Below are 25,955 nucleotides of genomic sequence, written 5' to 3'. Positions count from 1 at the left end.
CAAAAAGCTATACTTCTTAATGGCTCTTCGTCAAATTTGTTTGACTTGTCTTGAAGATATAAACGCATATGACAAAGAAATGTGTGATGAGATTTGAAGAGTTGACGATTGATGTAGAGAAATCTATTCCGTTTAGCAAGTTTCTGGGAACTAGGTTGTCATTTCTTCAACTTAGTGTTGTGATGAAGAATTTTTCTTCTCAAAATATGAGGAGTGGTCATAGACAGGTGATCAATGGTTTCCTTTGATTTGATTGGATTATGATACTTTGTTTGAAAACTTAAACCTACTTTATCAAATGAAGGTTTAGATGCCCCCTCACGACAAAGTGCATCAAATGATATGGAATAAGAGTTTCCCGATATGGAAACTTGATTTGACAACTTAGGTTTAAACTAGGTATGCTTTGATGATGGAATCTGTTTAATTGGCGGACCTTTTGATCAGTGTGATGATGTTACCCGATTTGATGGGAGAAAGTGTTATCCTTAGCTAGTTTTAGATTTTGACAACTGTTGTTCTAAGAATGACTTGTTTGATTGTTTGATCATTTTGGAATAGTTTTTGATGTTCTGATTCAAATTTTTCTCAATGAGGTCGGCTGAAGATCCAAAAGGGTATTTGAAACTGATGTTAAAATTTTTCAAGAATGTTCAGTTTTGCTCTCTGTTTTTCACAATTTTACCAATGCGCTAAGACAGAGACTAGATGCGCTAAAGTTTGACTCAGATGCGCTATTTAAAACCACTAATGCGCTAAGCTGCCTATGCTACACGCTAAACTAAAATTTTGACTTCTGCTATTTTAGGAATGGTTATGCGCTAATCTGTTCTTAAAAAGCGCTAATGTTTTGACTCAAAGCGCTACAGTTTGCCCCCAATGCGCTAGGCTGATGCTTCAACGCGCTAATGTTTAGTTGCCAAATGTTCAGACTGTTATGCATTATTTTTGAAGATGAATGCACTAAGTTTTAGCCTTGACGCACCAAATTTTGCTTCAGATGCACTAGGATGTTGCTCCTATGTACTAAACTGCTATTTTGCTTTGTTTTTGTTTGTGGGTTTTTCTGGAAATTTAAACACGTTTTCAACTTTGATGGATGATTTTCTGAAGTATAAAATGCAAACATAGCACGAAAAAGACAACCATTTTTTACTATTCTTATCAAAGAGTGTATGTTTAGCGAGGATGTGTTCAAATCCCCAATGTTTTCATAGGTTTGGATACAAAAAATACAATTCAGGTAGACTATTTATTCAAGGGTCATCAACAATATCATAGCCCACTAGTCTCGATACTCCGTCAGCTCAAATAGCCATGTCACCCCCTAAGGGGCACCCATTTTTTTGCCTTTTGCTAGAAATTAACCCAAAGTGAATTGCTTCACAATTGAGTAGCTATCTTGGGAGATATATGGTGAGTAATCTTGGGGGCAGAATCTTCCCCACCCTTGAACCATGATATCGAGGATGTCTGGATATTGACTCGGCTCAAGGTTTCTATTTCTAAGGTTTGTAATCAAGCTTCTTGTTCGACCGTCAGTGATAAACTCTCTCACGAGGCTTCCCAACCTTTAGAACAAAGGCTTTACGTATCGTAAAAATACTGGGGGAAGGCTAATTGCTACGCGAAACCATTGAAAGGGACTTTCATCACCCTCAACTTTTGATTATAGTGGGTTGGAACACTTGGCGATAAAGTTGTTTCCCACTTAGGTCGTTCCCCTATCACTGACCATTTAAATGGCACTCTAAGAGCAACTCGGGAGGGAAGACCTGCTAAAGGATTTAAAATAATTGAAGTAAAGAAAGCGTTAAGAATGGTTTGTCTTTTTGGTCACCCAGTTAAGGGGAGAGCATATATCTTCCACTTTCGAGACAAGGCACACAAAGTTATTTTTATCCTTCAAAGCAATGATTTGTTAACTTCTATTTGGAGATGTTGCTCCAACAAGCATGGTGTTCTTTTTAACTCTTTATAGCAAAGTGTGTATTTCCAAAACTTTTGAAAAATAAACCTGGTCAACAAAGTAAATCGTGATGTTTGGTCAACAAAAATGAATTCGATAGGGGAAAGATTTCCCTCTTTTGTTTTATCTAGAACTTGAAAACAAGTGAGGTTATTTAACTTATGCAAGAAAATGAAATGGATCCTTTTAAACACTAAAGGATGGTGAGATTCATTTTAAAATTTTGCAAAAAGAAAGTTTGTCTTGTTCTTTTTAAACCCCAAAAAATGAAGTGTTTTCTCTTCCTATGAAAGCAAGGTAAGGTTTTGTTTGTTGTTCTTTTTAAAACCCAAAATAAAAATGAGTTTATTTTACTAATGAGGAAATGAAGAAAACTTTAAATGACTAATTTAATCAAGTTAGAAATAAAAAATTTAATCACAAGCCTAAACCTTAGTAAAAGAAAAATCTCTCGATCCTGCAAACAAACGTTAGTTACCTGCAATATAAAAACCAGCTAGAAAACAAAATTTTCAAGGTGGACTTTTACAAGTCTATTTTTCTGTCTTTGTTACAATTTTTTTTCTTCTTCTTGTGTCTATCATGCGCTAATCTATAGACCCTATGCGCTACAGAATGGAACTGATGTGCTAGCCAAAAGCCCAGATGCACTACTCTGTTGTCTGAATGTGCTACACTGATGTTTTAAAGTGTCGAGACCTACAGGAAATAGCAGAAATGCTATGCACTAAGGTTAAGTCAGTATGCACTAGGGTATGGTATCAACACGTTAAACAGTTAGCAAGATGTGCCAAAGAATAGACCAGATACGCTACTGAATGGTATCCACGCGCTAATTCAATTTTTCCATGTACCTGCAAAGTTAGTCCTGCATCAAAAATGATTTGATAAATGGGGTTATGCCCCACGGTGGGCGCCATAAATGTGTGCGGGAAAAGTGGAGCAATGAAATAGAAAATGCGTATTTGGGACTTGTCCACACACCAATGGGACTCTTGGTGCAAGTTATGGAGCTATATGGAATAACTCAACTTCCCAAGGGATGTTCCATGTTCTCTATCTCACAAGACCCCTCAAGTCAATGCCTTTGCTCTCAGATCACTAAGAAAAGTGACTTAGGGATGACAATCATGAGAATGAGGGATACTTTGATCAATATAACATGAATGCAATTCTAAATGTGCATGATATTAACAAACATGAATTAAACTAGCATGTATATGATGATAAGATGAAAAGATTAGCAAAAGAACTATCCTAACATGATATACTAGCTTAATATGATTATTTATGATGATAGAGATGCTTATAAAATGTTTATTAGATTATTTCTATTCAAAGAGAGATTAAAATGCTTAGTAAAATGCCTATAAGTGTGATGCTAAAGACTTGATTCTAAGAACGAGGGAATGAGAGCTCTATTTATAGGAAAAACAAGGCAATGGATGGTCAAGATTGGATAATCTTATCAAGGGCTAGGATTGAAAGTTATCAATCCATGCACTCAATTCTCACCAATGAAATGGTGACAATTATCAACAAGAGACTGCTTGAGAGGAGATGTGAGAAGCATTAAATGCTTCAGAAGACCTCATGGTTACCTTAGGAGGTAAGGATTAAGGTTAGGCTAAGGTTATCCAATGGATAAAGCTTTTACCCAAAGGATAAAATCTTGTGCAAGGGTTAATGGAATAACCATGGTCAAAGCAATGAATGCTTGATGAGACCCTTGGGTTAAATGAGGGTTGAGTTAGAGATAAAGTCTCTAATCATGCAAGAGGGTTGAGTTAACCGTTAATGGTTTGGAAGACTTTCAAGGTTAACTTGTTGAAGACATAAAGCCTTTAAAGGTTTTCAAAGACTTTAAGGGTTTGAGAAGTGACTTCCTTTTTCTTAGGGATGTGACAATATTTAGTAGATGGGTTAGGCTAATTTAGAAGTGATTAGAAGAATCTAGAAGGGGTGTTTAGGAGACAAGTGGGAGATGTAGGAAAATGCAAGTGGATGGAGGGTAATTTTAATTAAAATAAATTGCTTTATTTCAACAAAAATAGATGCAACTTGCATAAATACAAGTGGGGGATTTAAATAGATAAATTAGATTTATTTATTTGAAGTAAACAATTTAATTAAATGTAAATTTAATTAAAAAGAGTAGAAAGAGGATTTATTTAAATAAAGTGATTTATTCAATTAAATAGATATGAAATACCTAGGTGATTTTAATTAAATAAATTGATTAACTTATTTAATCAAATAGATGAATGTGAGTGATTGAATTAAATTATATTTAATTAAATAGAGGAATGGGAATAAAATGAACATTAAATATTTACTTTAGGAAAGTGGTCATTTTTATACGTCTACAGGAACCAACCTTCTCTAGAGGTTGACCTTTACCATCAAAGCTCACACTTTGAGAGGTCATCTTATGTGTGACGAGGTTGTTGAGTTGAGATCTCAACAAGGCTACATGTTTTTGTGATAAATGACCATGGTGTAAGAAATTAGGAAAAAGGGCTGCTTAAGTAGTAATGATGATTATTGGTGGCAAATCCCGTGTGCCACCCAAAAACCCTCAACTCCTATTGTTGTGATATGGCCCTAATTATGCATTTTAGTGCTTAGAGAATTTTTTATTTTTTTGAAGAATTAGATAAATAAAATTTATTTTTTAAAAATATTAAAAAATAGATGTACCACCCATTGACATGACCCATATGAGGAGTGATGTCACTTGTACACAAAGTAATAAATGATAGAATATGGTGCATATGTGACACATGAGAGAAATTATAGCTAATAAAATGCGTAATTTTTTTACCAAAATATTCCTTTCAACCTGCCAATTGAGTTTATTGACTGTACCACTTGCTAATGCAATTCAATTGTACAAATTGTACAAAAATGGTGACAGGGGGTTAAAAAACCTTTGTGGGTCATAAATAACAGTCTCCATTGATGTTTTGATAGTCAATTTTAGAGTTTTTAGGCCTTTTGGATGCAATAATAGGGTCTATTTTAGCCCAAAGTGCTTTGAAAATTTACTTACATGCCAGATTTGGCAACCACCTCCCAACCTCAAACCCTTGTAGATATGACCTCAAAAGATTAACTTGGATGAAATGAAAGGCAAAAAAAATAATTATTTGACTCCCTAAACTCAATGGTGAGCTTGTATTTTCTCTAATATTCTCCAATATGAACTTGCAATAAAAACCTACAAATAGGAAACCCTAAATCAAATGTTTTTTCAAGTTTGTTGATTCTCTAGGTCATCATATGATGAAAGAGAAGAGAATACTCAACTTTAGTAAATCCCCCAAGATATATCATGTGGCAATAGCTCTACAGGCTTAGATATGCGAAGAGTTTTGCATGTTCGTGGATATGATACCATGTAGGAGCTAGAGATTAGCTCAACACTCTAATATCACCTAAAAATAATGAAAACCTTCCAAAGAGATTATGCATGAAATGAGACTGCTTGATATTATTATCTATAAGATATGTATATGCTTAAAATCATCATTGCTAAATGGGAAATAAGGAAAACCATGAATTCCTTAACTATTCAAGCAATCCCAAACATAAATCAATGAAATAATACAAACAAAGCAATAACGATGTATAATATTAATCAAAACTCCCTATTCCATGTTCGCATATAGCTTCCATTGTTCTTCTCTTCTTTGTGGTATGATGGCTCTCAGATATTGCGTTGGTAATCTGCAATTGACACAAAGATTAAAAGTTTGTGATTCGATTGAAAATGAAGAATTGATCCTGAATTTATAGATTTCCGAGTGAGATTGAATGAGAAGTGGAACTCAAGTGAGCTAAAAAGCTGATTAATAGTTAAACTGCTGATATGGAGGTGGAACTAAATTGATTGAATTGATTGAATAGATAAAAGAGTTAACTGATTGATGACAAATAAAGCTTTATTTAGAAAAAAGCTAATTGGAAGATAGAAAAAGAATGATTGGAGGATAATTGATTGATGACAAAGAAAGCTTTATTTAGAAATAGCTAATTGGAAGATAGAAAAAGAATGATTGGAAGATAATTAAAGAATGATGCAATTGATCAATTAAGATAGATTGAATAGTTAATTGGCTTGTAACTGATTGAATGCTTTTTGGAAAAAAGCAAAGTGGAAGATAGAAATAGAGATTGGCAAGATAATTGATTTAATTAATCAATTAATTGAATCAATTAATTTAACATGTGTTGTAGGATTTTTATTGAAATTCAATTCCTTGTTTGCATGCTTTTGAACTTGATTTAGAAATTCAATTTAAGCTTTGCATGATAATGAATTCTCATAGTTCAGTTTGATCTTTGAATTCATGCAATCTTGATTTAAGAATTCAATTTGATTTTTGAATGTTAATTGAATTTTGATTTTATTTAAATTCAACTTGCTCTTTGAATTCATGCAAACCTGATTTAGGAATTCAATTTGATTTTTGAAAACATGAAATTGAAATGCACATGTAACGAATTTAGATGAAATTGGAAGAATGTGAATTTGAAATTAATTGGAATTAGAATCTGGGGAAATTCAAATTTGTATTTGAATTAGAAGAATATTGAAATTAGATGAAATTAGAATTTGGGGTTTTGGAATTTGAATTTGAATTAGAAGAATAAATTAGTTAATTAAATAATTTAAAGAAATTATTTAATTATTTAGAAATTGAATATAATTAAATAATAAAGATTATTCAATTAAAGGAATTAAATCATAATTAATTAAATAATAATTATTTAATTAATATTAAGAAAAGGGTTAAATGATTAAGATATAATTGGAAATACAATAATTAATAATATGATGAAGAAATATGAATTTAGAAGAATAAGATTAATTAAATAATTAAATAATCATTTAATCAATTAGAGGAATAATTAGTACATGATCAATGAGACATTTTTAGGTATCTACATTTGCCCCTCTTTGAGACAATGTTAGAATGATGTTGTTTCAAAGAAAATGAACATTTTCTTCCCCAGTATGCCCTAGTGACGCTTAGGGTGTAAATATGTGGAGAGATGGAGGTAGGATGCCCCCTTGAGAGATTGTTTGTGCATTAAAGGTATGAATGATCTCTCGAAAGAAGAATAAAGTGAGATAGAAGAATATTTAGTTGATGATATGAATGGGTTTGAGTGAGGAGAAGCAATGATTGGAGTGATTTGTAGACTGATTGAATTGATTGATAAGATTGCATTGATTGGATTGATGAGATTAATAAGAGAAAGAGATGCTTGATGAGTGAGTTATTAGGAGAATGAATCATCAAAACTAAAATGAAAAATAGAAATGAGTGATGACAATGGTTACACAAACTTTTGTGCCTTTATTCATAGCGCAATATATATTCATCATTGAGCCTTATTATGTAACAATGGAGCTTTGCACATCGGGGTATAATGAACCAACATGTAAAGATATCTCATTGAAGAAACAAACACCTAGCAGACCAGGAGTGAACCCTCCATTCTGGGAATAGTGTTAGGAGTCAAGGTATGTGTGATAGTCACAAGCATAACTATTCATTTTGCATGAGATATTTGTTGAATGAACGTACCAACACAGACACCCACTAGATTTATTGCCCTGGAACTTCACTGGTTCACACCACAAATAACAAACAAAGAAAAAAATCATGACCATCCTGACTCCTCTAGTCACTTGTGGACATCCTTGAGTAGCATAGGAACATGATCTATCACCAAATGATAAAAGATAAAGACTAACTAGGATAAAATTCAGCAGCCATACTGATATGTGTCTTCGTTTTGATTGCTTGATGTGATGGTTGATAATGTATGATCTTAGAAAGTTTGGACCCCATTTAAGACTGACCTGTTTGATTTCAAGTGTATCCTCTTCTGTTTAAGACAAGATAATGATCACTTGATATGATTGATTAGACAACTTGATAAGTTGATTGCAAATTGTTGCTTAGATAGTTGTATCCTTTGTTAACTTTGTGTGAAACATTTGCTAGATATCTGCTAGGGTGTTTGATTCTCGCGAGACATTTTGTTGCAAGTTTTTTGATTGTTTTTCGATTTTTAGTTCTTTTTCCAAGAGCTTTTTCGATGTTTTTGGATTATTTTAGGACTTTATATGAATGTTTTTGGTATTTTTTCAGGATCATATTTGAATGTTTTTGGTATTTTTTTAGGATCGTATTTGAATGTTTTTGACCTATTTTTTCAAGATCATATTTGAATATTTTTGGTATATTTTTTAGGACTTTATTTGAATGTTTTTGGTTGATTTTTGTGTTTTCTGGACGTTTTTTAGATTGTTTTTTCAAGAGATGAAACATGACCTGTCATCAATTGATAAAGATAACTCGAATAAAAGATAAAACTAACTTGACCAAACGGGTCAAAAACCATACTAATCTTCTTGCCAAGGATAAGCATTTCTTGATTTGATGATTGTTTGATAGGATGCCCATTGTAGGAAAGATGTATCCATTAGGCCATGATATATGATAGAATGCATATTTTAGGAATGATGTATCTGTAAAGGCACGTTTTCCGATAAGGATGTTGAAAACTGATAGGCAATTGATCGGTTAAGTTGTAGACTAGCTTCAAAGTTTATTTGTTGATACATGATTTGTCAAGATCAATGTTTTGATTTGTTTTGATGGATGGCCTATGCTTTCTTTCTTTGGTTTTCAATTTTCAATTTTTTAATTTTTAGAGATTTTTTAAAGGACATTTTATGATTTTTTGTGATTTTTTCAGGACATTATATGATTCTTTTGGATTTTTTTTAGGACATTATATGATTTTTTTTTAATCTTTTTTCAGCTATGCCCCCAGTGTCTAGCAAGGCAAGGAATATTACGAGTGGATGAATGAACTGTTGAGGTGAAGATGAATAGGAGAAAGATGGAGGTAACTTATTATGGAATCAGAGATGAGTTGGTTTCTAAGGACTATTGCGCGATGGATAAAATGTTTCCAAGCTAAGGGATTTGAAAATGTAAGGTGATGGAATGGTGCATTGAATGGCACGTGGTCTACATGAAGGGACATGTCAAGATCTTTTTTGAAACCATGTTTTTGTAGTTTTCTTCTTTGTCCTTAGGTTTGATCAAGATCAAGTGATAGAAAGGGGATATGGATAGGAGAAGCAAGATCATAGATAGTAATGGGTGATGGAAGCAGGGAATATATATGATAAGGGATATGGAATAGAAGGTATGGATAAGGTGAAATAAGATCATAGATAGTTATGGATGATGTTTATAAAGATCCTTAGCTTTGTCAAGACCAAAGATGGGAAAAAAAGATGGATGTAGATAGGGTAATGGACATTGGAGGAAGAATAATGGGAGATGTGATAGAAATGATAGAGTGGATGAAACTTGCCCCCAAGTGTAGAGGTCTCCATTTGCCAAAAAAGGGCAACGTGTAAAATCGTCACAACATCTAGTGCTACTTGAATAAGTGTTCCTGAACATTTGAAAGATAGAGATCCAACCATACTTAGAACCTTTAGAAAATTCAACCGAACATATCTAGCGACTACGAAGCATACTTAAAAGGGAAGAAGAATCCCAAATTGGATCAAGGTACTTAGTCTTTGATTACCCATGTGTGTGCAAGTAGGTTTTTTCCTTCTTATATGATTATTGTAATTGTTAGAATCTAACACGACTAGCTATGTGAGTTATCGTGACTTTAAAAGCATCTTGTATAGAGCCTCGTTGCCAACAAGTGTTCTTAGCTCCAACGAGGTTATCGCTCTAAACTCATGAATATTTCTCCATTTTTAGTAGGCATCCATAGCCCCAATGGAGTTACTCGCATGTTCCCAAAGCCAAGCATTTTGATATTGCATTTCATTGCATTATTTTTCTTTTCTTTTCTTTTGATCCTTTGATATTTCTTTTTCTCTTATTGATTCTTTGTTTTGGCTTGTAAGCAATGAAGCTCATGAGGGTTAGAGAATTATAGTGGCGCTGAAGTAGGATTTTAGATTTTTCACTAGCCATGTCTTCACCTTAGAGATCACAATGATATGGAGCAATTGATTAAGTGTGTGAGATATATTAATCTGAAGATGTCGGTATCAAAATACAACAAGTGATTCTCTTTCTAGATCAAGTATGCATGCCAACCAAAAGATAGTGTTAAAGAGGAACAACCTCAGATTCTGAAGCGTTTCATGAATATACATGTAGGAAATGAACTGTACACAAGATTGAGCATGGGAGAGCATGTGACAAAATGATACAAATTCCTATTTCATCGATGAAGAATTTATGCAAAGGATTGAATGGGAAGGATGCAAGGACAGAAAAGAGGTGTTGGATGATAGATAGGATGTTGGAAGATTTGAGCGAGAATGGATGGAAATGTCTTCAAGATAAATGTTGGCACACACCTTAAGAGATGGTGGAGTGATAGAGGACAAGTGGATTTTGGATTTCGAGATTTTGATGGAGGAGTGGATGTAGAATTCGGGACATGTGGACCTAAAATTGATAAAGGAGGTGATGCAAGAATAGATTTGGGAAGTGGAAGATGTGTAGATGGATGGATGAAGGAAGCTTTTGGAATAACAAGTCTAGATGTCAATTTTGATTTTTCTTTGGATTGTGATGCTTTGATGGGAATCCATATTGATTTTGATTTTTCTTTTTCTTCTAGCCCTTTAGAACACATTGCTTCTATGAGCAATTTAGGAACTGACATAGTTTTTTATTTTTCTTTTCTCATAATGGACCTTTGTAGCCTTTTGAATATTGCTTTTCTCATTTAGATCAAATTTTTCTTTGATTTTACATGTCTTTTAGATGGGACATGTTGATCTTTTGATGGATATGAATTTTTGGACATGTGGAATTTATGCTTGACATCCGAATTGCTTTCAAAGGGAATGAGATTCCTAGATGAATAGGAATGATATGAAGGTCTTTTAGATGGGTTGATGTAGGCAAATGGTTGGAAGGTGCTCCAAGATGTGTACCTTTGCTGATCTTGATTAATGATAAGGTAATTAGATTGTGAGCTAGGGGTCATCTGGACAGACAATGAAGGAATGTAGGGCCCTAAGATGGATGGAAGGGAGGAAAACTTTGATTTTGGAATAAAAGGACCCAAAATGGATTTGAAGGATGAATAGATATGTTTATGTCGGAATTTAGAAGAAGAGACACTTGGATTGAAGAGGATCATGAAGTAGAATTGCTTGAATGAAAGTGGAGGAACTCATTTGATAGGTAAGTGGTTCATGAATAGCTTTGATAGGGGTGATGGGATCTTGTGGAAGATTAGGAGTATAATGACATGGAGATGAAGGGAATCTCTGATCTTGACTCGAAATAGGATCATCGGAGTTTGTGCTTTGCTCTTGATTTTGAATTGGATGATTGGAGTTTGCGCTTTGCTCTTGATTTCGAATTGGATTATTGGGTTTTATGCTTTGCTCATCATTTTGAATTAGATCATTGTGAATGGAAGGGATATCATGATCTTGCTTAGGAACTGGATGTTGAATGGGACTTGGAAAGGCACTTTACTCTTGAGATGAAAGGGGATCATCATGAATGGAATGCAAAAGGATGAGGGGATCTTCATGAGATTCTTTATAGGTGGGACCTTGATCAAAAATTGGGCAGGATGGAAGGGTTTGTTCTTGATGTTGATTTATTTTAGGACTCATTTCATCTGACTTTGGATTATCCTCTTGACACGAGGTAGGAGTTTGGATATGCATGGGAGACTCTTGGAATGTTTCAACACTTTGGCCTGATGAGAAAGGATTTTGAATGGGACTCACTATAATAGGAGTATACGGTGTGACTGGGTCTTGAATTTCTGAAGCATGAAAGGGACTAGCATCATGAATTGTACTTTGAAACTTATTGTTGATAGTCGTTGGGAGGTTGCATTATTGGATAGAGATGGTGTGGACTACTCTTGTGTGACTTCAAGGTATGAAGAAATGGTGGAAGATATCACTAGTAGAAATATGGCCTATAAATGACTAGGTGACTAAAAATTTTAGTCATGATAAGTAAAAATGACCAAATTTTAGTTATTTTTTGCAACACAACTATAAATGACTAATTTGGTCATCGGGTAAGAAAACACAACTATAAATGACTAAATAAATGACTAATTTGGTTATCGGGTAAGAAAACACAACTATAAATGACTAAATAAATGACTAATTTGGTCATCGGATAAGAAAACATAACTATAAATGACTAATTTAGTCATTAGGTAAGAAACACAACTAAATGATTAGTCACATAAATAAAAACGACTAAATAAATGACTACTAGTACTCCTCTATATTATTAGTCACGAGGTATCCCTCATTTGATAACACGTTTATTGGGAAACAAGGTGAAACTACTAAGATAACATTTGTTACAAGTGTATGCAAATCTAAGATTTAAATTTTCTTATCAAATGATTACCACATGATCAAAAAGGCCCCGTGGGGGTTTTTGGGGGCAGCGCCCCCGAAAGCTCAAACGACTTTTATTATTTTATAAAGATGTTGGGAGTTATTTTTGTATAGAGAAGGAAGGTCATCCCTCTTGATGATGACTGTAGTCAAATTTTGACAAGATTGTCCACTTAGCCTCTTTAAAGTCATAGGCCTTATTTTTAAAATTTTAAAGGGGCTTTATACACACACACACACATACACACACACACATATGCAAATCTAAAATTTAAATTTTCTTATTAAATGATTAACACATGATCAAAAGGGCCCCAAGGGTTTATACACACACACACACACATACATATATATACATACACATTTATACATACACATACATACATACATACATACATATACACACATACATACAGATACATGCATACAGATACATATACATACATATACATATACATACATGCATATGTATATATGTGTATGTATATGTATGTATGTACACACACATATATATACACACATATACATATACATATACATATACATATACATATACATATACATATACATATACATATATATATATATATATATATATATATATATATATATATATATATATATATATATATATATATATATATATATATCTGTCTGTGTGTGTGTATGTATGTATATGTGTGTGTATATATGTATGTGTGTATATGTATGTATGTATGTCGTCGATAATTATATATATTAATTATATGTATATTTAAATAATTAAAACTATTTTAATTTTCTAAAATTAAAAATCAAGACAAAAGAACATGCATTTTGGGAAAAAGAATGGTGGGAAATAAGTTTTAGCATCTTTTGGTTATTTTTTCCATGAGCGATCAACTGATTGTCTCATTTTCTTACCCATGCAAGTCTTTTTGTTCTGCAACGTCTGCCACTCTTTCTCATTTGCAACACTAGGGTTACAAGAGTGCAAAAATATGGTTCGGTGGTTTCATTTATGGATTTAAAAATTTTAATGTTGAAAAAAAATCTAATTTTAGTGAAGGTTATGGAGATTTCTTGTTTCAGTGTGACATTGATTATGAATAAGGGTTTCCAAGGTGCACAACAAGAACAACAGTGGGTTCCACCACTGCCATTAGACCACTATCGTCAAGTATTGAATCACCAGCACCTTTTGTTTCCTCCTCCACAATGACCTATGCTGCCCCATCAGGTTATTCACATGTATGCTCAACCAGATCAGGTGATAATCTTTACATAATTTTTTTTATTTTCCTCTCCCTATAATGCATAAATATTTTACTGTAATGAGCATCATCAAGTATGGGCATTTTGTTCGCGAAAGATTTAAAAATTATGGTCTGCATGTCTGGTAGGGTTTTACTAAAAAAATCTTTTTGTAATTTAGAGTATTCGTGTTCTTGATGACGATTTAATAAAGTTGTCTTTATGTATTATTTGGGGATATGTTAGTTCATTTGAAAACTATCTTATTTCCATACACTTACCACTTGAAATGGTACATGGACTTATTTTGGACAAAATCTAAACATGATTGCCAAAACTTGTTAGATATCTCATTTTGGCAGTGATACCTCCTCCTCTTGAATGCTTTTATTTTCTATCATCTGCCTATTTCATGGGTGCCATCATTTTCTCAGACCTGGAACTATATTTGAATGAGACTGTTGCTTGCTATTTACACCTTAGCATGGGGCATTGATGACTTTTTTCCAAATCTAGGCTTCTCCAATCTCTGTTATGACCGTGTCTTGGAGGACTGCTATTTGATAGCTTGCCCATGATTATTATTGCATCTTTATGATTGGATTCTTGTTGTAGAGATGACCTTTAGACTGTACCTTGTCACAGTCTTTGATGCTACGAGTTCGTGAAGCATATTGTCTTATACCTTTATTTCATGAGCCACCAAAGCCCTAAACTTTACTAACCATGCCCAGCTATCTTCTTTGTCCCTTGTTTTTTGGCTTGTAGCTTTTAATTACTAACTTACCCTTGGGTATGCTCACTGTTTTGATAGTGTCATGACACTGAACTTGGGTATGCTCTCATGATAAAGATTCTTATTCGGTGTGCCATGACTTTCTTTTGTGCCTTTATATACGATTCTGAACCTGTGTGCCTTCAAATCCCTTCTCTAATGACCATGACTGAACTTTCTTTATGCTGCAACATCTCATACTGAGTGTCTTTCAACAATCAGTGTCTGTGGTTTGAACTCCATTATTGTTTTTAATCAGCTATATGCCCTATCACTAATCTTCAATGGCTGCAACTATTTCTTTTGGATGTATGACAACCTTGTCATTCAATATATTTCTCACAACTTATAATAAAGAATGGACTGTGTATGCATTCTCCTTGACTGAGAATGTTTTTTCTAGGTTTGAGGCTGCTTTCCTCTTGCTATTATGATCTTTACCTAATAATGACCTATGCTTGCTTCATAATCTTGAATCAAAATAACAGAAAGGAAATATTGCCCGTAGATCAAATAGAGTCATTGTCTTTGATCTCATGGACTGAGCCTTTGAGATCATTAAACCCTCATGGCACTATGGACAACAATCTCATGCAATTAGAACTTTACCATGGAAGCTTCATTCACTATGGTGGTTTTGGTTGTTGTTACTTTGTCATAAGACTGCCTTTTTTAAACCTTCATTGTTGCACATATTTATGTCACCATGAGATCTTTATATTCTGCCCTGAGCTTCTCTATCTTGTTCATAGTCATCTTTTGGTAAAGATGCTCTGTAGATTAGCTTATTATTAATTCCTTGAGCTGCTCTCTGAATTTTTCTCCTCATGACTGAGACTTAAGGGCTGCATTGAGATATATCGTGGTTGTTATAAGCCTTGACAGTTAAGGTGACTGTCTCAGACCTTATATTAGTTCTTTCCCAGAACTTCTAGGTCTGAAAACCTGAAAACATGGCTCCTACGAACCTTACATTATCTTTGCTCAAGCTCATAAACCTTGTGCCAATATCTTTTATGGGATGTCCAAGGTTGTACCTGCATTGATTGATCATGAGGCTGCTCCTATGAAGTCTTTGTACTAAAATCATCTGCTTACTGACACCTTTTCTCAAATGCCTCCATTGGTTCGTAAGACTACTTGCAGCTCTTGATTCTTTTTTGTGCTTTAAATGCCCTTCGTTTGGCATCTCTCCTATTCCAAAATCTGAATTTCTTGCTCTGTTAAAACCTTTAATAGGGCCGAATGCTTCTTCAAGCACAAAACCATGAGTCTGTGTTGCCACATCAACTCTGCTATTATGACTGTGATATTTCTCAATGGAGATCACTTTTAGATTGCTCCTTTGGATCTGGGACCAATTTTATGCCTTTCATCTTATCATGATTGTCACAATATTGAGATCTTTTGCTTGCTGATTGTCACAATACACTTGTTGTTATTGATGCTAAGTGAAATAACTCTTCATGCCTGAATGTGATTGCCATGGTGCTAATGGCACTATCCTTCTTGACTGTGTTTGTTTCTCTGTTAAATGGGCTGCTTCATACTATAAATCTGAGACTTATATTCTAGAACCATACTTTTCTCCTCTCATCTTGAGAGACTTTCATTTCTCTATTCATCGACTGTTAGAAGAAACCCTTTAATATCACTATTTTTGGAGTTAGATAGTCCTTTATAAGCTGCACTTCTTCTAAGATCCCTATCTAGTCACTATCCATACTCTCATTTTTATCCATTGCCTTTCTCTTATCAAGAATGATTGTGTTCATTCCATGGTATACTGCTCTAATGGTTGTGGTGCTGCATTTTAGGTATGTGACTATGATCTTCATGAAGATTTCCAGTCAAGATTGACTGTGCTTCCATACTGACTAATCACTCTTATATTTTTTCCTTGGCATCCTTTTCAATGGCTTAGTTCTTTCATCTCACTGTCCTTATGATTGTGATGACCTCTTTCTCTGCCCTTCATATATGACTGTATTTTATGGCTTAGGGCCGTGGAAAATGCTCTGTGAATGTCTTTGATAGAATCCACATGAATTCAAACCAAATTCTTTCATATTGACTGCTACATGAAGGCTGTAACTGTGTATTGTTACCTGAGAATAAAGATGCTTCTCTTAAAGGCTTCTTTGCTTTCTGTGTTTTGTCTCAGATTGAGCACTCAACCCTTATCATAAAGGTTCTGCTATGCATGACTGTTATAACTGCAACCTTTACATATTTTCTAATGACTCTGAATGGTTGCTTGTAACATGCCTATAAGATCACTGATCTCTGTAACCTCTTCTTATACTGCATTCTTTGAATGATCTTGCAGCTTTCAATGGCCTGCTATGAAGTCTATTGCTAGGTCTTTGTTCTTCATGGACTCTTTTTGTTCTAAAAGACTATCCCAGGCCTCCTTTCTCTGTTTTGGACTGCTAATAGACTTCTTGGTGAGGCTTTGTGACAAGGCTCTATGACTGTTCTTTCTTCATTAAGGCACTAATTTATACACCTTTTCTCATTATGTTGCTGGTGACCATGATTGAAGGTTTTGTACATCTATGAATGTTAAATCATTGTAAAAAAAAAGAGTGATGGCACCATGGCTGCATCAAACCCCTGTGACTATGCATAGTATCTTGATGATTGTGGCACAGTATCTTTTGTCCAATGGACTGCCTTTTGGTTGCTTTCTTGGCTGTTGATGATGACTGTGATTTGTCATTATCCTATGCCATTTACTGTTCTTTCCTTTAATGAATCTCTCTTACCATAAAAATCTTCGGGCTCCATTGCTTTTTTCATTGTTCTGTTATGTGATCTTTGTTGGCTCTTTGGCCAATAATCCATTTGATTGAAATAAAAGTCAATGTTCTTGAACTGATTTTCTCAAAATCTTCATACTTTTCCCTGTAGCTGCTAATTTGGACCTTTGTTCTATGTATGACTGCAATAAGATTCCATTAAGGCCTTTGTTCTACATATCAAAATGTCTATATTTTGATCTTCCAATGGATCATCTTGTTCGCTCTATGGATTGCGCTAGATCAAGGGACTGTAAACTCTATTCTTTTAAAACAGTGACCCTTTTTGCTTTCTCTTGCCATTCAAAACTCCAAACCGTGCTTGCACCTTTAGTGTTAGGCTTTGATCTATTTTGTTGCTTTTAATAATTTGACAGGGATATTGTCATTGTATTTTTCTTGAAGCCTCATGAAGTTTACTCTTTTCTTTTAAGCCTATTCTAAATATACTACCAATGGACGGAGAATAATTCATTTTACACTTAGTATTATTGTAATTTTTATTTTACACTTTGTTTTACTGTAGTCACTATATCTGCCCTTTTAGTGTTTGAATGAGAGCCTCTTTTCTTACTTAAAGGCCCTTTTATTTTTTGGGCATATCATGATTGCCTCTAAAAGAGTGATCAAACAAAAACTTCAAAAGTCACCATTACTATGTGCCCTTTGTATTTTGACAGTGATTTCTTATAGAGTAGTGTTGTTTATTCATTTTGGACTCCATATTTATGCTTTTGATTTTAGACTCTCATTTTCTCTTTCAATATTGTCATTGAGCTACTGGGACTACATTATAGTTCTGATTTAGGACCGTGTATACCTTTAATCTGCTCCTTGATGGACCTTGTGACTGTATTTTGTGATATCCCTGTTGTGAGTCTTAGGGCAGTCTTTCCTTGGCTGGAAACTATTTGACAGAGGCTTTAATGGCTTCTAAGTTAATGCTGTTTCTTTTCCTTGCTAGCCATTTTATCAGACTTCTATTACTTGGATGTTACCTCTAACAAAATTAAACCACTGTCCTCTTCACTCTTTACGGTCTTTTACTCATTGCATTTTCCTTGAGTAGGGATTTTTGTGCTTGAATGTTTGTGTTTTGCATCTCACTTGACCTTTGACCTTGTAAGTAAAGCATGGATTGTGGTCATGATCTATGGCTTTTTGATACCCTGCACTGTGCCTTTACTGTGTAGCACTGTGGTCTTTATCATGCTGCGAAGTTTCCTTTAGACTATAAAGGCTCTATTAGAACTGCTCATGTGGTATGCTCATTCCTTGTTCTTGTCAAAAACTATGACTCTTATACTCTCTATCATTCACTGTTCTTATTGTTCCTCATGAATGTGTTATCATTGCATGATAGCAGGCTTCTCATACTTGCCTCTGAAAATGCTCAATGGTAACTATTATAGATTTTTTCTTTCAAGGTAAAAAATGGCTCCACTTAGAATCCTAGGTCTTCATGATAAAATTTTTGGGGGTTTCAAGTGTTCTTAAAAAATGTTAAAAATCACTCCCAATATTTGACATTTATATTGTCAAAGTGAAGAAAGGATAAAATGTCTTATTTTGATAGAAAGAAAAGGGGGCAACATTTCATAAAAATCAAGTATTCTCGTTATGATAAAGTGAATAGAAATTCAAGTTTATCTTGGAGGGAATTCACTTAAGAAAGGAGGGAGTTTTTCCACGTTGAATGGACAGTCAAAATTGAGAAATTGTCTGTGCCATATCATTAAGTCTTTTCCATGTAGCTTGGTTTAGAACTAGGATTCCATCTGAGAAAAGTTTCAGTTATTATTGCATGAAGAAGACCCTATTCCTCTACAAGTCTTTGGTTTCACTGCCCAGAACAATCAGTTGCAAATGTTGACAACACCATTGAAGAGCAGTTTATAGACATGCATCATGTTTTCATCTTCAACTGAGGAAGAAGACAGAGGTTTTATTTAGTACATTCTCAGTTCTCAGGGTGTATTGCTACAATGATGGAAAGGTATTCATAGATCATTTATTGCAAAGATCATACACATTTACATCTCCAAACAGGTCAGTTTGCACTTTCTATGGCTGCATTTAAAATCTTTGTTTGACCATAATTGTCGCATGGAATGCATGGATTATTGTTTGGTCCTCGTGCATATGGCATGTTAGAGTTTTGTGTTAGAACATTGCCTGACCTGAAATGACATTGACAATGGATTATTAGAAAAGCAAGGTTAATGAAAGCTATCACGAGTTAAAAGATAAAATCAATAGATACAACCTTGTGGAAAATGATAATCCAATATGTAGACATAGCTATTAAATGCCTAATGGGAATTATAACAGTATATCTAAGCTTGAGACAATGTTAGGGTTTGAGAAAAGTCTCACAGAGCAATAGAAAAGGCAGTCCCAAAAGCCAGAATAGCCCAGAAGTCAGCCTAAAGGTCTTAAAGACAGAGCAACAAGTTAGTCTCAATGCATATGAAAGTAGTCACAAAACAATCATGTATGTAGCAGGTAGGGAATGACATCTTTGTCCTTACCCAAATCAATGCTAGAAGGGTTTATCTGACAAAGATGTTATTTCAAGAGAAGAATACTTGTCAATTACAAACCTAATGACAGTAGAAGGTGCAGTTATAATGCTTTTGCAGTCAAGAATAGTGTGTGCATTAAGGTGATAGCAATGGCTATGAAGGACACAAGAAGGACACCAAGGAGTCACATTGCAAGACAAAATTCAAAGGGGCTTTATGGAACCTTATCATCAGTTTTAAAAGATATTCCCTGCAAACTTTAAAAGCATAGTAGAGATGATAATGAATGAGACAGCAGTCACAAAACTTTTAGCATCATTCAAAGGGGCTAGGTACAAAGCTAATGAAGAGATACCAGTGAATAAAGTAGCCCATGTCAAGATAGAGACACTTAGCAAAGTCAAAGACAAAAATCAGTGTGAAAAGGAGAATAATACATGCATAGTATAAAGACAATGTAGCTATAGGTCCGAGAATAAAGATTGGGGTCAAGATATCAGTCATATCCATTGCCATAGCATAAACCAGTACACGAGAAATACCACATATTCACAACGAAGAGCAAGAACCCTCTCAAATGAAAATCACAATCAAGATGAAGTCCAAAAGTGTTGTCCCAGTCTTATGACAGTGGGTCAAACTTGTATCACACAGTCATACAAAAGCTTTGAAAGGCATCACATTTGCCAAGAAGGGGACTGTTGTAATAGATGGTGTATGGTTACAGTTTATTGCAGTCACACCCAGCCATGAAAAGAAGCCAACCACACTTAGAACAAGCTTTCAAGGGCACAATCAAGGAGGTTTTGATAAATGCCAAAAGCATAGTAAATAAGGGTACAATGAAAAGTAATGCAACCACTGTCATATTAGGAATGAGAAGCTCTATATTAATGCAAGTTTTTGTAGTCATTACAAACCATGAAGCCATCACAAAGAGGACAAAATACAGTGAAAACAGTCCATTGTATGATGCTATTAAGAAGATAGAGCGACAAGTAACAGTGAGCAGTAATAAGCTATTACAAAATCCTCCAATGTCAAAGCAATAACACCTACATTGAAGAAAGAAAGAGCATTTAAAGTATCATTGTTGGTTCATGGAAAAGACCTGTAGAACATTCAATAAAGAAAAGTGCAGACACGGGGTAGTCTTCATCAAAAAATCATAGTCAAACACAGAGGTAGCAAAAGGCTTACCAAGAATAGAGAGCCCGTGATGAAGCATTAAGCACCAAAATCACAGTCATAGGTAATGCCAAAGGAGCAATAAGTCTTTATGGATAGTAATAAGCCAGTCATCTCAAGGATATTAGCTTTAGGTCAATGGCGAAGTATTATTACAGTGATCAAATCATTAGAGGACAGTCATCATAGGCAGAGATAACAATGTCACAGTGAATAGAAACATAGAGTTATGACATCAAGAGCAATCAAAATGGAAAGCTACAGCTTCATTATGTGATATATAGATAGTAGACCTCAAGGCAGTCACAGAGCATAAGTCTAATAACAGTCCAATGATTGTTTTTCACGGCCATTAGGGCAGACAAGGTGAAGGATAGTCCATTCCAAGGATTATGATAACTTCAAGAATAAGCTTTGATAGTCAAGGCAGTCACAGAGCATAAGTCTAATGGCAGTCCAATGATTGGTTTTCACAGCCATTAGGGCAGACAAGGTGAAGGATAGTCCAATCCAAGGATTATAATAACTTCAAGAACATGCTTTGACAATGAATGACAAAGATCAGGATATAATGAGGACAGTGTTGCTAGTAAAGGCTTCAATTCAACATTTCAATCTATAGAAGATATGAGGAATGCACGTCCACAGACCCTTGACAAAGGACAATCTTCTTAAAAGCACAAGAAACAGTCAAAACAGAGAAAAGTTTTAGTCACAGGGCAAAATTCAAGGCCGAAAGGACTGTAGCAACATTTAAGGTATGATCACAATTGCATTCAAAGACATAATCAATAGCAAAGATAGCAGCATGTAGTAGATCATATACAAGCTGAGTTTTGATCAAAAGACAGTTTCTATGACAGTGGGTAAAAGAGAACAATTTTGCTTTGAAAGAATTATCTTCATGAAATATCTAAAAGAGAGGCAGTGATATAGTTTATGAGAAAGACTGTCATAAAAGGCTCAAGATACTGATAAAACATACAAAACCTATTGATCTTTGGACTACATTTTGGTATAGAGGCTGTGACTGCATTTTAGGTCTCAGATCTATGCTCCTTAATATAGCTTTTAGAACTCTCATAGTTTGAAGCTTTTCTTGCACACTCTAATGATTATTAAGAGAATCATTTCTCTGTATGACTATGAACTTTCTTTGTTGCTGAATGATTGACTGTGTATATGGCATCATGGTCCCTTAAGAATGTCTTTCACTTTCCATGTGCTGGCTTGGAGGACTGTATCTGATGGATTTGACTCAGCTCTAAGGACTGATCTCTGCTACAGTGCTCCACTGGATTCTCCTCATGTCTTTGGCTTTGATGTGTCTTTATGCTGGTCATATATCTATTCAAGAATGCTTAAAGGATTGGGACTTCTTTACTATTTTTACATTATCTAGATCAGCTACAAAACCCTTTGGTGCTATTGTTGGGAATGCACATTTGCTATTCCTCATGCTGCCCACTATTCCCTTTATACCTATAAACACAGTCATGGCCTGTTCTTTTCTCTCTGGTTCAGGACTGCATATTGGCCCTAGCACTGCTGTTATAGCTCAAACCCTTGAGCAACTTACTCGTTTATGAATTTTCTGCTCTTGCCCTAGCTTCTGTAAGTAGCTATTGCCGACAGATCTTGATTTACCCTACGTTCTTTAAACTCGATAGCAATATTTATATTAGATTATTATGCATTAGATTTTCTATAAACTTATTCTTTGCAATAATTGCTTGAAGCTTAACATGGTCTAATGCTAAGGATTTTAAAGAAGGTTTTCAATAAATGATAACAGAAACATAAAACAAGAAATATAAACTTTTCATGTCCATGTTACAAGTCTCTGATCTCTTTATGAATGACATAGCGAGAAATTCAGAGAAAGTGGGATAGATCTATAAAAATGTGCATGATTTCTGCATGACAAACCTAAAGCAGTCTTTGTGGCTTGTTGGCTTGTTCATTAATTTTATCTTCTGTTATACTACGCATGCCTCACGTTCAAACTCCCTAAAGAAATCCCTTTAGTTGTTGTAGGTGACCTTGATCAACCCTTTCTTTAATCACAACTGGGAGGGCATTTGAGCTTTCTTGTTTGTAGTAGTTGTTCCAGCCTCTTCATAGGATAAGGAAGCTTCAACCGCTTAGATTTGTATGATACAACATACATAGAAATTGACTTCTAAGTTCGAAGTACAGCCACTGAAACATTCTTCCCAAAACCCTAACTTTACTCCAGTTATGAGGAGAGACTTTCATGATGGAGAGTCCTACTTGGAAAAACACACTAGACTTTAATTTTCAACTTCAACTTTCCCTCTATCATTTATACCCTAATTTGAAATATATTGGAATTGATTTAGGTAGGTTTGTACATGTATTTCATCTTTAAAGCTGTCAACTCAACCTACTTGCAGTGTCTTGGTTGACTTTGAGTAATTTTCATTTGACAATAACTCAATTCTAATTCAATTCCAATATATAACTAAAAAAACTACAAAAAATTAGGGTATAACAATATGCGTTATTTAAGTTGTCACAACATTCTAACTCCAACCGTTATATTTGTGATAGGTTGCCAATGGTATCAAGTAGGTTATTTAAGCCATTGGGCCCTTTCAACATTGTTGGTAGCTTGCTTCTTTCTTGCTTGTTTTCAGTTCTTGTATCTATGGGTTTTTTATGATGATGCATTAAACAATTGACAGAAAATCAAGAATCCAAACTACAAGGGCAAATGGAAGTAAGAATTTCTTTATAAATGAGATATCATTGGGGTTTTAAATCTTTAAAAGCTTATGGTCTCCAATACTCTAATATCTGACAGTATATTGTAATCTTATTGTGAATAGAATTTAAGGATGACCTCAAGCTCTATGTACACCCTAATTTGAAATATATTGGAATTGAGTTACGACAGGTTTGTATATGTATTTCATCTTTAAAGTTGTCAAATCAACCTACTTACAGTGTCTTGGTTAACTTTCAGTAATTAATTCCATTTGACAATTTGTGTTCTCCTATTTTCTTGTACAACAGGTCAAATCAGGAACCTTTTTTGATAATATTTTAGTGTCTGATGACCTTGAATCTGCAAAGAAGTTAGCAGAGGAGATATAGGGCAAAAACATAGATGTGCGCCGATCTTGTTGTTTTGAAAACCTATCTTGTAGATGTTTTAGTTGATTGTAGAGCTGGTCATTGTAGATATTTTAGCTGAGTGTAGAGTTGGTCATTGGTCATTGAAATCCTCTTTTGCAAATATTTTAGATAGTGATGTGATGTCCTTAAACATCGATTCTTTGTCATCAAATAGTTGATTTTGTATTTTGTAGAAATGTATATTTATAGGCTAACATAGGATACATGGTATAATTATTCTTTAAAGGGTGCTAGCTCAATGGAAGAGCACCTGGTTCGATTCCATCGTGCCCTAATATGACTAAATACAATCAATGATTGGTCGACAACAATCAATGACTAAATTAACGACTAAATCAGTGACTAAATAAATGACCAAATTAATGACTAAATCAGTGATCAAATAAATGACCAAATTGATCAATCAAAACAACCAATAAATGACTAAAATAGTTTAGTCATAAATTTGGTCGCGTGATTAATACTGGCAAGAAACTACTAATGGTCGCGTGATCAAATTTAGTTATTTATCTGCAATTTTTGGTAGTTTTTTAGTAATATATTTCTGTTTTTGTACTACTGTATGTAGGCTACTTGAGGTGCAAAGTCTTGATGGGAAGAGTCGTTGCCAGACATGGGCAAATGACCTTGTTGCATGATAGGTGATACATTGACCATGTTCGATTGATGTCCAAAGGGTGACATGTTTGTAAATACACTTTCATTTGTTTGGGATACCCTTGGTGGTGTATTTGAAGACATAGGAGGATATTCACAGATATGAGATGTGACTGAAGGCAAAATTGATTGTGCACTTATGTGTGACCTTGGTAGTGGTTGACTTGTTTGCACAATTTGTGGTGCTGAGAGTTGTGTTGTTTGTTGTATTGGTTGTTGGACTTGCATTGTTAGATGTGTTTGCTGTTGATATTGGTTTCTCATGTTTATTTGTGTGAGAATAGTTGGTATGTCTGATTGCATAATAAGAGCTCACACATCAATTGGATCTAAGCTTGTATTGGGATCTTTGAATTTTTTAAATAGTTTAGACATCTGGGATCTACTCTCTTCACTTTTTTTAACCTTTTGTTCCAAGATCTCTATTTCTCGAGCTAGTTTCTCTTCCAATGGTGGAGAAATAGGTATGACACTTGTTTGTTCCTGATAAGTTTGATGCACATTTTGGGACATGTATATGTTGGATTGAGATGATTGATTGTTTGGTTGAAATGACATGGTCCCATGAAAGCTGGAAGTTTGATAAGGGTAATGCTGTCTCCTAGAAGTTTGAGAGCTTGTTTCAACCATTGCACTATATGCCATTTTTTTTTTGGATTTTTGAAGTTTAGGGATGAAATGTAATGCAACTAAAGGATGAAAGTGCAACCCCATTTTTTTTGGATTTCGAGAATTTTGAAAATGGACAAATGCAACTGAGGATGACAAATGCAACCTATGTTTTTTGATTTTTTTTTTTTGACAAATTGGATTAAGAAATGACAAGATGAAATCCTAAAGAACGACAATGCAACCTTGGACTTGGAGTAGGGAACAACCTAATTTTGAAGATAATGCAAAATGGAGATAATGATTTGACCCTATGTCTTATGAGGATGAAGACTATGCAAGGACTAAAATAGGGATTATGATGACTGTGCAAGGACTTATGCAAAGATTATGACGACTATACAAGGACTTATGCGAGGATTATGACGACTGTGCAAGGACTATATGCAAAGATTATGATGATTGCATAGGGATTATATGCAAGGAGTTATGTGAAGATTATGAGGAATGTATGAGAATTATATGCAAATATTATGATGGTTGTATGAGGATTATATGCAAAGATTATGATGACTAT

General features: G+C 34.4%; 1 long non-coding RNA gene across 1 annotated transcript; it reads left to right on the top strand.

Annotated features, from left to right (window-relative positions):
- Nucleotides 1-13,271: 13,271 nt before the first annotated feature.
- Nucleotides 13,272-24,344, top strand: LOC131073167 (uncharacterized). Its single transcript, XR_009112841.2, has 3 exons — nucleotides 13,272-13,677; nucleotides 23,803-23,870; nucleotides 23,990-24,344. It is a non-coding gene; the product is annotated as an uncharacterized LOC131073167 (long non-coding RNA).
- The last annotated feature ends 1,611 nt before the right edge of the window (nucleotides 24,345-25,955 follow it).

Source organism: Cryptomeria japonica, chromosome 1, assembly GCF_030272615.1.
Source record: "Cryptomeria japonica chromosome 1, Sugi_1.0, whole genome shotgun sequence".
NCBI classification, from domain to species: Eukaryota; Viridiplantae; Streptophyta; class Pinopsida; order Cupressales; family Cupressaceae; genus Cryptomeria; species Cryptomeria japonica.
This window is presented reverse-complemented; position numbering and strand designations above follow the sequence as displayed.